Raw genomic sequence first — 13,760 nt, forward strand, 5'->3', positions numbered from 1 at the left:
TCGATGTTATGGACTGAGCATGCGCACGACGGAGGGAGCTCCGTCGTGCGCATGCGCCAGACGCGACGAGCGAAGGAAAGTCCTTCGCTCGTTGTGTCCGATCAAAGGGGGCGTGCTGTCAATGTTGAATGACAGCACGCCCCCTTTGGTGGGCGTGCCGGGGGCGTGCCTCCCTGACGGGGGCGTTCCCACGGGAACGCCTCCCGGCAGAAGCCGGCCCACTGACATCACTAGTGATGTCAGTGGGAGTGATTTTGGCTCTGATAGAGCCAAAATCACTCCTAAGCTTGCGGTTGAAAACCTCAACCGCAGGCTCCGGCTCGCAAATTCGATGGTCGCGATGGTCTCGACCATCGCGACCATCACAATGCACGCTCGTATAGCCTGTGGGTGGTGACCCACAGCTATACGAGCGTCCAGGAGGATGCTCCATGAAAATGGAGCCCGGCCCTCATTCAGAGCGTGCGCTCTGCTCAGAGCGTACGGCTCTGAATGAGGGCCTAAGTTCTTTATTTGCTTCACCAGGAACCAAGGCTTGTCAGGACCTTCCATTCAGAACAATACATTTTGGCAACCGTGCTCATTCCTTTAAGTCATTTGTCATGTCTTTCTTCCCAATGGACACAGATCTGGAATGAGGTAAAGTCTCTTGATAAGCAAATTGCCAGCTCAAGTGGCACGTGAGGCACGATGGCTCCTCCTTCAGTTTCTCCAGCAAGTGTGGCTTCCAAGGAAAAATTTACTTTCCCAAAAGACCCACTGGTGATGCAGGTGAGTCAACATAACCAAGTTTTGACATCTAGCTGGGGCCAAAATAATTGACTACAATTAAATTAATGAGACCTCTACCGTGACTCCATCTGATATGGTAACCATTCAAAGAATGGTTGAGGACTAATTTTAATGATAGCATCCAAATAGGCATGTCAGACAGTCCGTTTGACTACTAGCAGAAAAAAAAGGCAATTTGGAGGCCCTTGCACAAACTGGCTTTGCTTTACTAGAGCTTCCCACCCTCCAGTGTGTACTCTAAAAGAGTTTTCAGGACAGACGGAAACCTTGTCAGTGATCAGCGTAGAAGGCTACTTCCTCAAAATGTGGTAAAGATGATGTTCATCAAAATTAACTACAAATTCCATGAGGAAGACCTTCACCACCAATTATGTCCAAAAGTTACACAGGCACCTGTAATAGTGGATTCTAGTGGAAACGAATGAATATTGTGTGAAGAAAAATGATGTAGACACTGATGAGGGTGAGGAGTCGGATGATGATGGCGACGTCATCTTGCCTCTGTAAAGCCAGTTTGTGCATGTAAAGATCATTGCCAGCATTGTCAGCTGCCCATTGCTAGCTTGTCTTCTGGGGGCCCAAACAAACTAATTGCTTCATGATTGAGGATATTGTCGATAAATGTGTTGGTGGTGAAGACGGCAGGTGCTTGGATTTAGCAGAGAGAAGTGAGCTAGCTGATGCTGGACTGCTTGTTGGTAATTTTTTAGTCAAAGTTTCTGAATTAAAGAAAAAACTTTTTCGATGGATGCACTGCGGATGACATAACAGGGAGGAGGTTCCTAGATGGTTAGGGTTCCTACCTCTACTTATTCTGGCTTTACAAAGGGTACAGATGGCTTGACAATTGTTGTCCGGTCTTGGGTAGAAATAATTCCACACATAAGAAGAAGTGGATTTTTTTGTCTTTTGCTCAAACATGACAGTGGGCTTTTCCTTATCTTGGGCAACACTCTTTATTCCATTGGTGCTTGATTTACACAAACAACATCCTCATCAACAACATCATCATCATAAACATCCTCATCATCAACATCGTTATTAATGTTAGCTACACAAATATCCTCATCATCCTGGTGCACTTCCTCAAAAGCATCCTCAATTTCTATGTTAGCATGTTCACTTGTGCTTAAATCATCATAAAAGGCAGAACCACCAGTCATCAATAAAGCCCAAAGCCTTAGCCTTTCCTTGCCACTTTGTGTGGTGAAAGGCATATTGCCAATTTTATGTCTTTCTGCAGCTAACTTTCCCTTTGATGTTTTTGCTTTACCACTATAAAAGTATGGTTCTTTGATTTTAGATGCCCTATATGCAGTTGGGCATTGGCTTTAGTAGATGATGTAGACAGACCAGTATTGTCATGACTGGTAGCACTGGCAGCAACTCCTGCACTAGTATGTGGTTCCTGCTCTCCTCTAAACTGATTGTTCTCCTTATTAACAAACACAAATGAAGTGGGGTACGGCACACATGTCAATTTGTATCAATTTTAAATATTACACTGTGGTATAAATGACCTACAGTGTCACAATAGTTTTTATGAATAAGAAAATAATAACACACTGTGCTACCACTTACAGTGTCACAAGATTTTTTATGAATAAGAAGAAAAGAATAACACACTTTGCTGCAACTTTTGCTACAACTTACAGTGTCACAATATTTTTTATGAATAAGAAAAACACGCTGTGCTATGACATATAGTGTCACAACACGTGGATGATAAACTAGCCGGCAGTGAACAATAATAGCGTAGCTGGCAAACACAACAAAAACCTAAAAAAATATATATATTTTTTTCTGTTTTGTGGAATGCTACTTTTATTTAACTTTTAATTTTTTTACACTGTGGAAGAGCACCCCTGGATGAGACAGCAGCCCTTTGATGAACAACACAGCACCCCTGCGGACTGTGGACGGACCATCTGCAGAGTCACAAATACATGGATGATAACCTGCAGTCTGGCTGGCAGTGTCGCCGAACAATAATGATGAGGCAGCAGCCCCTTGATGAACAACACAGCACCCCTTTATGGACAACAATGGAGTGCGGACTGTCAAAACTGGATTATTGGCTGAGACAAGATCAGTTTAAAATTGAAGCGTGCGCGACGCCATCTTGCAAATGGCAGCTAGACTCCATTTTAGAAACAAGAATCTGCAAGACGCCATTTTGTGACCAGCGTCACTTCAAGTTACAACTCAGGAGCTAAGAACAGATGGCAATGTTTTTGTTAATCTACCAAGGGCAACTGGAAGAACAAGCTTCCTGAGTAAAAGTAAATAGAATAGACAATGGGTATTTTTACATACAAATTGGGAATCCCTGGATGCAGACAAAGTATAGTTGTGGCAATTGTAATATAATTCAGGCATTGATCTACACAATTGGATTTGTCTGAATCCTAAACAGGTCTTAGCCCCACACACAGACAGGATGGCCCCAACTTCACAGCTTGAGATGATAATACAGTTTCCTTTGAACACAGGAAATGTGGGGGCCTGCTGACAGGGGGCATGTGGAACTATCTGGCTCAGCATGTCACACTGCTAAAGTGCACCCATCTTCATACACACATTAATACATCTTTATATCAAACCCCGAATACTCACACATTACATATTCACACATAAGGTTTAATAAGCTTTAAAGTGTATGATTTAAGTTGGTTCAGTTAGACTAAATGCTGAGAAATAAAGATATTTGATAACTAAGGTATTATACATGCTAAACAAGTCGTGTTTGGAGTTGTACTGATGCGTACTCTTTTTACAGTATTCTGGTGTTATCGGTGGGGAGATCGCATCATGCATTCTCGAGTTATGGATCGCAGAGCCTACAAGCAACAAAATGTATATTTTAGGAACAGCTGTTAGGATGTTGCAGGGGGCATGAAGAGGAAGATCCCCAGCTGTTAGAGACAGGGAGAGTCTATTTGAACTAGCCTGTTAAATGTGCTGTAACAGATGCTTCTCCCCTGGGAACCAATGACACCAGCAACAAACTTCCCTATTGTCCTGTTTATTCTGGGGGGTATAAATATGTGTGCATGAACGCTGGTTCTCAGTCTTCGTGCTGAACGCTGTTTGACTAGTGGTCTCTTGCTGATGCCTATCTCCGGGTCCGGAAGCGCCTGCGTATGTATACTGTACTTGGGTCTGTATAATTTTCCTTTTGCGCCTAAATTGTGTCTTGATCAATTGCGTGTAACTGTCTGAACTTTTACCTGAATAACATTTGTGCTTTGGAACCACAGATTCCACGTCTAAGTCTTTATTTATGGTATGACTGCGTACGCAAATTAGCGTCATCCTTAGAGGTTTATAGGTAGGATTTTAGAAGGTACAGGCAGGGGTATATAGAGGTTCAATTTTAATATCAACAGGACAGACCACCTGCAGAGTCATAAATACATGGATGATAAACTGGCAGTGTCACCTAACAATACAGGTTGAGTATCCCATATCCAAATATTCCGAAATACGGAATATTCCAAAATACGGAATATTTTTTGCATGACTGAGATAGTGAAATCTTTGATTTTTGATGGTTCGATGTTCACAAACTTTGCTAAAGGCACAAAATTATTAAAAATAAAGTATAAAATCACCTATAGGCTGTGTGTATAAGGTGTATATGAAACATAAATTAATTTCATGTATGTACACAAACTTTGTTTGAGCCACAAAATTATTGAAAATATTGTATAAAATGACCTTCAGGCTGTGTGTATAAGGTGTATATAACACATAAATGCATTCTGTGTTTAGATTTGGGCCCTAAGACATTTCATTATGATATACAAATATTCCAAAATACGGAATATTCCGATATCCAAAATATCCTTGGTCCCAAGCATTTTGGATATGGGAGACTCAACCTGTAATAGCTTAACTAGCACACACACAAAAAAAATTAAAATGATCTTTTTTTATGTATTGTGGAATGATAATTATGAATTTTAACTTTTATTTTTTTTACACTGGATTGACAGAGCACCCCTGGATGAAACACAGCACCCCTTTATGAACTTCAGCCCTAGCCCCTTGATTAACACGACAACAGTGACACAACAGCACCCCCCACTTTATGTACTGCAGCCCCAGCCTGACAACACTGCACCCTTGAACAAACACAACACTGCACACAACAGAGAATAACAGACCACGTCTGTTCTGTACACTCTCCACAGCTGGAGTGAAAATGGCACCGATCACCGGGACCTTTATAGAATCCAAAACCTGTTAGAATCCGACAGCGGGATGATGATGTTTTGCCTCTTTTTGGATTCCGAGTTAGGCAGGAAAACCCGAGCCAGACTCGGATCTGACTCAGAATTGTAATGTTCGGGTGGGTCTGGTTCTCGGAGAACCAGACCTGCTCATCTCTAGTTTAAATGCTGTTTCATGGGAGTGCATAAATTAGCTATCCGCATATCATAAGTGTTGCAGTGTTTGCGGCTGGTCAGACTTACTGGATATGCTGCATGACTGCCCTATCTGCATCAATGTTATTAATGTTATTAATGTTTCCGCTGTTGTACGTCGCCGGACGGATATGAGAAGTCAGCTGTGCTTTGGAATGCATTAACATATTTTTGCAACTGCGATCCATCAGAGAAGGCAGAAGAGATTGCTTTCAGAGCCATAGCTAGACTTTTTGGTGCCCTTTGCCAGAAAGAGCATTGGCACCCCGCTCATTTTTCAAAGGGACATGATGCACCCAAAAATGGGAATTGCCTCATGGGGAAGGGCCAGGGAAGAGATAGGGGAAGCCAGGAGATGGTGGGGATGAAATAAGAGAAAGTTATAAGTGAGAATGATAATAAACAGAAATTTGACAGGCCCAAACAGCGCCCCCTGATCTGTGGTGCCCTGTGCGATGGCACCTGCCGCACTACCCTAGCTACGGCCCTGATTGCTTTAGCCTAAATTTCTTTATCAGGCCCTGAATGCAGGCAACAGTCAATCTGGAATACTATGCAAGCCCTTGGTACAACCTGGGTTACCAAGGAACCACCTTCCCTTATTTGGCCAATACTGTCCCTGTCCCTGAGACAGAGGCCTTGTCCAGCAATATGGAGTGCACTACTGCTCTGTATCCATGAATGCTCTATAAGTGAAGCATTCTCTTTTACCAAGATGGCCTCCTTTTGGTCTTCTGTGCAAGCATGGTGCCATCTTGTTACTGTGTTAGAGTGCCACAGTGGAACACAGATGCATTCCACTTAGCTCCGGTGACCCTACAATATATCCTGCATATACTTCTGTATTGCTGCACTACTACCATCATACATAACTGTGTATGGTATGCTTAAACTCTGCTCCATCCAGTATACTGTGTGTAGGGTACTGTGAGTACAGATGTACAAACATACTGCGTCACTACAATAAACCAAATTCCTAGTTAAGTCCTGATTTGTCTGGTGTATCTATATCCCACTTGTTTCTACTATTTATTACCTGTGTTCTACTACAAATAGTATACACATGTCAACAAGATGGATACCATCCGATTAAACTGCGGACACTCAAATAAAAAGCCTGGATGCCTAACAACTCCACTTTCATTTTGAATCATTAACTTGGTAACCACCCTGTTAACCTTTTTGGAACATGGTTCTTGGACACATTAGCTTCTCCAAAACTTCTCCAAACCTGAAGTGGCACAGTATCATACCAGATGAAAGACACCTGATGCAAATGAGAATATATTAAATAAACTAGTCATAATAGCCATAATCAATTGCACTGCTTTCATTGTGCCCAAATCATTACCACCAAGGTGTAACAGTAACACATCAGGGATACTCAGCTTACTAACAATCTTTTACATCAACTGAAGCAAACCTGACTACCTAATGTGATCACCTAGCCACCTAACTGACTTAAATAACTGCAGATAAGGCCTGTAACAAGAGTATGGCATTCCACCTAAATCACAAGGAAGTGTCAGAGGATCCAGACTTGTTATGCAGGGTCCTGTCTGTAAAAAAAACAAATAAACTGACACATGAACAAACTATCAAACAGCACTAAGATCAGATGAAGGATTGCACAAAACAATCCTAATGAAAGAAAAGAATGAGCCTCTGTAAAGAATGATGTACTTTACACATCATCAAAGAATTCTTGAACAGGTACACCTTACTAGAAGCAATAAGCTCACCAATCTGAAAGGCACCATAAAATTCAAATGAATAAGCACAAGTCAGTTGACTGCAGAGACTCCTTAGCCCATCCATACAAGGCTTTACATAGCAAAAATGACTCCATGGGATCTGGGAGCCCCTGAAGTTTAGAGAAATTGCCTATACTGGACATGGCTGAAGACATCAACCCCTTACAATAATCTGCCTGTTAATGACCTCAAACTGTCGAAGTCAAATAATTGATTATGATCATTTCTAATTATTATCTGATGATATAGTCGTTTATGGGCTGATAAAGAGTAAATTGGACGCTACTCTGCGTCGGAAGCAAGCCGATGCGCACAAATTCATATATATATACAATCAGGTGCATAAATATTGGGACATTGACAGAATTTTCATATTTTGGCCACTATTCACCACCACAATGGCTTTGAAATGAAACAAACAAGATGTGCTTTAACTGCAGACTTTCAGATTTAATTTGAGGTTAATTACATCCAAATCAGGTGAACGGTGTAGGAATTACAACGGTTTCTATATGTGCCTCCCACTTTTTAAGGGGCCAAAAGTAATGGGACAAACTAAACAATCCTAAATTTAACTTTCACTTTGTAATACTTTGTTGCAAATCCTTTGCAGGCAATTACAGCCTGAAGTCTGGAAAGCATAGACATCACCAGACGCTGGGTTTCATCCCTGGTGATGCTCTGCCAGGCCTCTACTGCAAATGTCTTCAGTTCCTGCTTGTTCTTGGGGCATTTTCCCTTCAGTTTTGTCTTCATCAAGTGAAATGCATGCTCAATCGGATTCAGGTCAGGGGATTGACTTGGCCATTGCATAACATTCCACTTTTTAGCCTTAAAAAACTCTTTGGTTGCTTTTGCAGTATGCTTCGGGTCATTGTCCATCTGCACTGTGAAGCACCATCCAATGAGTTCTGAAGCATTTGACTGAATATGAGCATATAATATTGCCCGAAAAACTTCAGAATTCATTCTGCTGCTTTTGTCAGCAGTCACATCATCAATAAATACAAGGGAACCAGTTCCATTGGCAGCCATACATGCCCACGCCATGACTCTACCACCACCATGCTTCACTGATGAGGTTGTATGTTTTGGATCATGAGCAGTTCCTTTCCTTCTTCATACTCTTCTCTTCCCATCACTCTGGTACAAGTTGATCTTTGTCTCATCTGTCCATAGGATATTGTTCCAGAACTGTAATGGCTTTTTTTGATGTTGTTTGGCAAACTCTAATCTGGTCTTCCTGTTTTTGAGGCTCACCAGTGGTTTACATCTTGTGGTGAACCCTCTATATTCACTCTTGTGAAGTCTTCTCTTAATTGTTGACTTTGACACATATACACCTACCTCCTGGAGAGTGTTCTTGATGTGAAGGGGTTTTTCTTCACCAGGGAAACAATTCTTCTGTCATCCACCACAGTTGTTTTCCATTGTCTTCCGGGTCTTTTGGTGTTGCTGAGCTCTCGGGTGCTCTCTTTCTTTTTAAGAATGTTCCAAACAGTTGATTTGGGCACACCTAATGTTTTTGCTATCTCTCTGATGGGTTTGTTTTGATTTTTCAGCCTAATGATAGCTTGTTTCACTGATAGTGACAGCTCTTTGGATCTCATATTGAGAGTCGACAGCAACTGATTCCAAATGCAAATGTCACACCTAGAATCAACTCCAGACCTTTTACCTGCTTAATTGATAATGAAATAATTAGGGAATAGCCCACACCTGTCCATGAAATAGCTTTTGAGTTGATAGTCCCATTACTTTTGGCCCCTTAAAAAGTGGGAGGCACATATAGAAACCATTGTAATTCCTACACCGTTCACCTGATTTGGATGTAATTACCCTCAAATTAAATCTGAAAGTCTGCAGTTAAAGCACATTTTGTTTGTTTCATTTCAAAGCCATTGTGATGGTGAATAGAGGCCAAAATATGAAAATTCTGTCAATGTCCCAATATTTATGCACCTGACTGTATGTCATTCAAGGTTTAGTCAAGTGTGTGAGAAGCAGGAGTATGTCTGTGACAAGTAATTAAAAATACACAAAGATACTGTGAGTGTTTGTATATATATTGAGAAGCTCCGCATACAGATACAGTAAGTCTGTGGCAAATGAAGTGTAACACAGACACTGATATGCTCAGAGGAAGTGTTCTGAATGTAGAGTTAGAAACAATTGTCAGAAGTTTGATTATCATTATCAATTGTATGCCTTTTGTCCAGTGCTGATGTGGTTAAGAAGTACTGACTATTGGATTCTAAATAAGCATAAGAAAGCCTTTGTTAAAGTTATCAGACTTCTTGACTATGGCCAAGGCTTGCACCACCTGTGAGCAGGACAAACTTCATTATATATGACCTTTTGTAATTAGATTCTGACGGATATAATATCAAAAATACCAGTTACTGGATAAAGCTATATATATATTTTTTTATATATATATATATATATATATATATAATTTGAATCCATGACACAAACACTAATGCACATTTGCACACACGTGCATACACATAGACAATCGCATGTGTATCCACAATGCGAACACATAGACGCTCTTATGCTTAGGCACATACCCACGTACAATCCCTGTAACTATTTTAATATGAAGATGCTCAATGCATATTAGGGTATGTAAGATAAAATGCACAAACACAGAGGGCATAATTGCGTTGTGTACAATACATACACACACCGCAACATTTGCGCTGTGCTCAGATGCACAACACATACTTATGTATTTCTGTAAATATCTCACTATTACTTATGCAAGCACATATAGGAAAGGTTTTATTAGACAATCATTATGGTATAAAGTGTGCACATATGATATTTAAGGTATACAACATGGTAGACATGGCATGTTTGGTACTATACTGACACCATGTTTATTTCCAGATATTCAAATCTATCAGTGAGGGAGTCACATCTTCTGTTCAATGGTTATGGATTATAGGAAATTATTGGTTAGATTGTATACTCTGTATGTAGTGTCTTAAACAAGTTAAAGAAAGACAATATAATCTCAAGACATTGTTGGAGAATTGGGACATACCCCTAGTGACAACATATGAACTGTCCTATGAACTACAGCCTACTACAAAGACCAAGAGCAAGAACCAATGGAATTATGTTTGTCTGTCTACATTGTTGTTATCATGATCTGTAGGGTATATAACCTGCGCACCGGTCCCAGTCAGTAGCCATTCTCTTGGATGACCACAGACCTCAGGATTGACGACTGTATATTGGGACCGGTGCGCATGCATATGTTTCAAGCTGTACCTTTTGTATTTAATTGTCTTTGCACTAATTGTAATAGATCAGAGCATCTAACTTTTTGTTGCAAAAATAACTTTTTGTGCTTTGAAACCACAATCAAAGTCTGGAAATCAATTATTTCTCTCTAGCGATTTAGGGGTATTCATAAAACAAAACATAAAACCATTTGGTGCAGATCCTTACCAGCCAACTTGCTGCTAACCATGAAAATTCACAACTTCTCCCAAGCTGCCAAGTAGGTCTTTACGGTTGATGGTACAATTTCTTTCATACCAAGGTCTTTCATGCTGGTTTGATAATCTACCAGACATAAAAAGACAGGGTGAACCCTACAATGCTGTACCAGGAGCAAGCACGTAAAAACATGCCCAGTCTCAGCAAAACAAAGCATAAGCCACATCGTTATGTCCAGGATATGCTTACCCTGACATTAAATATTCAGTTTCAAACAATTGTAAACTAACTATTGCAAAAGTATTAATACAAATGGACAGAGAGCACTCTGGTTATTGGCAGCCTGAACAACACCCAAGTTGTTGCACTAAAATTTAATATTTTGATTAGAGATGTGCGCCGGACCATTTTTGTTGGATTTGGATATGGCTGTGATCCATCTCCAGCTTCGGATTTGGATTTGCCAAACTGCCATGACTGGTTTTGGATTTGGATTTAGATTTTTTTTACAAAAATTTACAAAAGAAAGCTAAAATCAGAAAATTTGGGCTTTTTTTGTTATTAGAGTTTTATTAACCTCAGTAACATTAATTTCCAGTCATTTACAGTCAATTTAGAGTCTAGACAACTTCACAGCTTATAGTATTGTTTTCACCATTATTGACCAAACGCTGCAGTGAGCTGGCTAGTTACTAAGCGACAGAGCAGCGGCACAGACACTGCAGTTTAAAGCACATCTATGAAACATTGCCACTCACTGCTACTCACTACTGAGTCACAGTACTTGTGTGTTATGGACACACAGAGGGCTATGGCCCAATGAGTCACCATGTTTGCATACTCAGAGGGCTAAGGGCCAGATTCAGAGCTGCTCGTAAGCGGCCGCTCATTCGCTCTGAGAGATGTTCGCACAACTGCACATGCGTATGGGTCATAATGCGCATGCGCAAACCAGTCATTGCGGTCGGAAATCGTGCACTCGCAAATCAGCGAGGGGCTGCTAATTTGATTGACAGAATGTACCGTTTGTGGGTGGTAACAGGGGAAGGTACTTGAAAACGGGGGAGTGGAGATCCGAACGCAGGCATGCCTAACGGTCAAAAGAGCATTTAATGGGAGTGCATAATTAGTAAAGGAGCGTCATCGACCACGTCACTTGGTTGTCTTTTAGCCTGAACTGCTCGCAGTGATAGCAGTAAGAAAAACCTACCACAAGCACTGCGAGCAGTTCAGATGCAGTTTGATGTTCCCGATTAATCTAATAAATACCGGAGATGATGTGTAATGCGAACGGCAAAGGGGTGTCTTTACAAAAAAGCGAGTGCATTTTTCGTTTGCTCGCTCAGACATAGAGGCGTCAACAAACCACAAAGAGCGAGCGCTCAATTTAAATCGCCGGGCCCTTTTTTGGAACGACTGTCTGCAAATAGTGTCCAGCTCTGAATCAGGCCCTAAGTCCCAAGGAGTTACAGTGCTTGCATACACAGAGGCTATGGCCCAAGGAGTCACGGTGCTTGTATACACAGAGGGATAAGGCCCAAGGAGACACAGTGCTTGTATACAGTTACACAAAGGGCTATGGCCAAGGAGTTACAGGGCTTGTATACAGTTACACAGAGGGCTAAGGCCCAAGGAGTTACAGTGCTTGTATACAGTTACACAGAGGGCTAAGACCCAAGGAGTCACTGTGCTTGTATACAGTTACACAGAGGGCTAAGGCCCAAGGAGTCATGGTGCTTGTATACACAGAGGTCTAAGGCCCAAGGAGTCACAGTGCTTGTATACAGTTTCACAGAGGGCTACGGCCCAAGGAGTCATGGTGCTTGTATACACAGAGGGCTAAGGCCTAAGGAGTTACGGTGCTTGTATACACAGAGGGCTAAGGACCAAGGAGTCACAGTGCTTCTATACAGTTACACAGAGGGCTATGGCCCAAGAAGTCACGATGCGTGTATACACAGAGGGCAAAGGCCCAAGGAGTTACGGTCCTTTAATACACTACATTAATCAGCAGAGTATAGCGCAGCATATATCAGTGTGCCCCCTTACCCAGTCACTTTGCCAGCACAGACTCTTGTGAGTCTCTGGACACAGCACTTAATCAGCAGAGTATAGCGCAGCATACATCAGCGTGCAGTGTGCCCCCAAGTCCCGGTCTCTTGCATTATGTAGAGACGTACTCTCGCAAGAATCTGACATCGGGAGGATGATATTCAGCATTGAAGTGGAATCCGAGTCAGACAGGTACACCTGAGCGGCGGCTCGGGTGGACTCAGATTCCACATGTCCGGAGCGGTTCGGCTTCCATAGAATACGAATTTCTCATCCCTAATTTTGATTCACCAACAAGGGGCATAAGAGTTAAACTGCTACAATAATCAGAAACAATTCTGCCGATGGAGACCCTGTCCTCTTTCCTTCCCCCAACTTTTTTTTTAAAAATAGAGGCCATCACCTCCTATCCACAAATGGCAGCAGAATGTCAATCACTGACAGCCTGCTGCTGGTCTGTGTCCAATCACACATGACCCGTTCCGCACATGTGTAGAAAGGGTCCTGCGCATGCACAGATTCTCGACTTTTTGGAATCTGCGTACAGCAGCACACTACTACTACTGTACGCTGCTGACCTCTGCTGACCTTATTATCAGAGCTGGATTAAGGGGGGGGCAACAGGGGCAGTCGTCCCTGGGCCCCCACACTTGGAGTGGCCCCCACTAGCAGCAGTGCATTGTCTGCACCCACCGCTAGTGTCCCCACCGCTAGTGTAGTTTCGACCACAGTGAGTGCGGCCACACTACACAGTGACAAACACACAGCCGCTGGTGGCAGCTGTGTGTTTCTTATAGCAGCCAATGAGAATCAGACAGACTCTCATTGGCTGCTTCATCAACTGAGGGAGGCGGCTGGTGCTCACTCATGAGCTCTGCCTTCTGGCTCCCCCCTGCAACGGGTGATGATGGGAGAGAAAAAATGACACTGATGGCTCTCCCAACTGTGCAACAGAAGAGCCAGGACTCAGGAGCATCAGGAGTGGGGATTCAGGTAAGTTGTGTTTTATTTTTGGTGTGTGTATAAGGGGCACTGGCACTGCATAGGGGGGGCCACTACAGGGGTCACTATAGAGGGGCCGCTTCATGGGGGCACTGTATGGGGGGGCGCTACTAGGGGCAATGCATAGAAGAGACTACTACTGGGGGCAATGCATAGGGGGGACAACTACTGGGGGCACTGTATGGGGGGGCTACTACTGGGGGCAATGCATAGGGGGGACTACTACTGGGGGCATAATATAAGGAGCACTGCATAGGGGGGACTACTACTGGGGGCA

At 42.5% G+C, this 13,760-nt stretch overlaps 1 long non-coding RNA gene across 1 annotated transcript in view; it reads right to left on the reverse strand.

The window, feature by feature from the left end:
- The window catches only part of LOC148542897 (uncharacterized), a 57,261-nt gene that overhangs the window by 38,865 nt on the left and 4,636 nt on the right, over positions 1-13,760 (reverse strand). The window contains exon 2 of the long non-coding RNA XR_015873675.1: positions 10,439-10,555. This is a non-coding gene — a long non-coding RNA (uncharacterized LOC148542897). The remainder of the gene's footprint in view (positions 1-10,438; positions 10,556-13,760) is intronic.

This window comes from Taudactylus pleione, unplaced genomic scaffold (assembly GCF_031769625.1).
Source record: "Taudactylus pleione unplaced genomic scaffold, aTauple2 ptg000007l, whole genome shotgun sequence".
Lineage (NCBI taxonomy): Eukaryota > Metazoa > Chordata > Amphibia > Anura > Myobatrachidae > Taudactylus > Taudactylus pleione.